The sequence below is a fragment of the Anomaloglossus baeobatrachus genome, unplaced genomic scaffold (assembly GCF_048569485.1).
Source record: "Anomaloglossus baeobatrachus isolate aAnoBae1 unplaced genomic scaffold, aAnoBae1.hap1 Scaffold_66, whole genome shotgun sequence".
In the NCBI taxonomy this organism is placed as follows: Eukaryota; Metazoa; Chordata; class Amphibia; order Anura; family Aromobatidae; genus Anomaloglossus; species Anomaloglossus baeobatrachus.
In genome coordinates, this window is record NW_027445030.1 from 122,659 (window position 1) to 125,562 (window position 2,904).

The 2,904-nt window shown below is 43.9% G+C and overlaps 1 pseudogene; it reads right to left on the reverse strand.

Moving 5' to 3' along the window:
• Positions 1 to 2,277: 2,277 nt before the first annotated feature.
• On the reverse strand, positions 2,278 to 2,483 carry LOC142286501 (U2 spliceosomal RNA; annotated as a pseudogene).
• Positions 2,484 to 2,904: the final 421 nt, after the last annotated feature.

A 2,904-nucleotide genomic window follows, 5' to 3' on the forward strand; every position in this document is an offset into this window, starting at 1 on the left:
TTACTTATAATTAGTTGGAGTGTGCAACGCAGGCAGATGCGCTCTGCAAATGTCTTGGCACTAGTGGGACTATAGCAAGGTCCAATAGCCACGAATAGGATGCCACTAGGTACACTGAGTGTTTGCTAGTATATATGGCAAAATTATAGATGGAAAGGGAGAAGGGGAGGGGGGGAGAGAGGAGGCTGTAATTGACTACAAGGGTATGAGTTATGAGTGATCATAGGGATAGTGTTACATAAGTGGAAATACCTATGGAGGACCGGATGTGTAAGCGCATACCTTATACAAACCTATAGAGTGCTGATGGGTGAGAGTGTGATGTTAGATATAAGACATCCTATAGTGAATAGTGAGCCGTAATCAAGTGCAACAGGGATATTTCACGTGACTATGGGAACATGGAAGGTAAAGAAAGGGGAGAAAAAACTGTTAGACAAGGTAATCAGACATAATGTAACCAGTTGATCAGACATGACAAACATGACAAATAAAAAACAAGGAAGAATGGAACTCCATACATAGTGGAACCATATATAGTGTGAACACGAAAAAGAACCGGGCGTTAGAAAAAATGTGCACGGCCCAATGAATCAAGTCGGTTCTTCATATTCATGGTTTAAGCCCTTGGGTTCCAACGTGCCCAGAGTATATATCCAGAAAGATTCCCTTTCTTTGAGCTTCCTAATTCTATTGCCTCCTCTGCGTATGGCTGGGACATGTTCGATGACTTGGAATCTTAATTGGGCCACTGTGTGATTATGCGTCACAAAATGGTGTGGGACTGGTAATAGAATCTGCTTACAATGTATTGTTGACTTGTGCTTAGCACAAAAAAAGGGAATCTTTCTGGATATGTACTCTGGACACATTAAAACCCAAGGGCTTAAACCGTGAATATGAAGTACAGACTTGATTCATTGGGCCGTGCACCATGTCACCATGTGTGCAATTGCATTGTCCAATGGCTCACAATGGTTATGCGTTTTCATTGGATGGATAATCGAAGCCATGTTTTTTTCCTTTCTCTTGGGTTTGTTGTGTGAGTAGCCTATAGGATTAAGTTAGTTACCGCAGGCAGTGGATTTAGCTTCCTGTCTTTGGTCCAGTGGTAGATTGATTGTTTGGTCTATGAGCTGTTATGGGTTTTAATCCAGGTGAATGCCCATGGGCTGCCTATAACTGTGTGAAATATGTAGTTTTACTGGGCTGGGATGAGAGAATCCATCGAAGCATGGTGTAGGGATTGTGGTTCCTGTGTGCTAAGAAGAAAGGCTAGCACCAGCCAGAAAGCCCCATTACAGCCAATAATCAACCGCTAGCCGCTGGAACTCGTTGCTCTAGATCATGTCAAACTCTCACCAAGCAGGAATAGATACATTAGCCCACCATCCCACCCAAAGAGCAACTTCTGCTGCGCAGCTGGCTTTCTAGGCAGCAGCGCTATTGTGATGTCAGCGGGGGACATTGTGACAAGCCAGTGTTCCGTCACTTCATGTTGTGCACTGTTCAAACGGAAAATACATCAACAGGCAGACTACAGAAAAGCTTACTGACAAAGGATAGAGAGGGGCTTTCTCAGAGGGCTTTTTACAGTTTGTCTATTCCCAATTAGCCGTTTAAGTATGCTTAATGAAAGTACTAATTCTTTCATAGGCCGCCCATTCTTAGTATTTGACGTTCCTTATATTGCGGTATCAGGCTTCGCAGCAGGTTGCAAAACATTCATCACCCATGACTGTCCCCAATTGGGCTCAGAAGCTAAATGTCTATCATGACCTCTCTTTTTGAAAGTCCAAGAGCAAGCAAACTCTTCCTCCAGGAGAGGGAGCCAACAGATCACTAAAGACATCATCATTGCTCAAAGAAAACACCGAAAAACAATGGAAGCTTTAATTGGAGTGGAATCTGATAGACAGCACCTGATGCCAAGTCTGCATCTTCTAACACCTGCAGTCACTGCAGCAGCTGAATCCAATGTGTCCAAAAGGGATCTATTCTATTCAATTGCAAATGATCTAGATAAGACTGAGAATAAGATACTGCACGGGACATAGCAGAGTTGGTCAAGTTGAGTGGAGATGAGTTTGCTATTTGGCACAGCTTTTGCATCAATAAAGCAAGTAAAAGGTGTGAAAGATAAAAAAAAAGGGTGAAAGTGTGAAAAGTGAATTGGCCAAATTGAGGTGCATATAAAGTTTTTGCTTTCTTTCAATTCACTAATGAGGCTCATTTGAATCAGGTGAATTGAGTTCTGCTTTTGGAAACTCGGTTAAGAAGGGGTGCACCGGTCCTGGAGGTACTGCAATACCAGGTCAATGCGTGGAGTGGACAGAGCAAGATTTTTTCCATCTCCTTGTTCTAAAAATCCATTTAATATATGGTCCCTAGAGAGGGGACGTATCAGATATTAAACTGATAAGAACAGATTTAATTTTTTTTTTTTCTGTTTATCAGTAGGACTTCAAAATAACAAAGGTGATCGCCTCCCGTTGCCTGGGAACCGTCCAGGCACAAGAGGGCTATGTGTCACCAGAAGGCGCACACACTCCCTCAAGGCCGGCAGACGTGCAATCCCAGGCACCTTCCAGTACCGACCAAGGTAGCGTCCTCCGAAACTACACTTGATCTTAGCCAAAAGGCCGAGAAGCTATAACCCGAATTGGTTACGGCCTTGAGTGGCACCCTGGCCTATACCGGACACATCTTAGGGAGAGGGAGACAAACCCACGCCTACAGAAGACATTTTGTCACCCAAGCCAAACCCTTGAAAAGGCTGTTTTGCAGAGCAAAAACAAGGAGAATGGTACTTTTTGCAGCCGCCGCCCACTGCAATGAATCTGAATAACTCCTCCTTTTGGGCACAAGCACCTCCCCTCCCCCTTGCAGTCTTTCCAATTCATG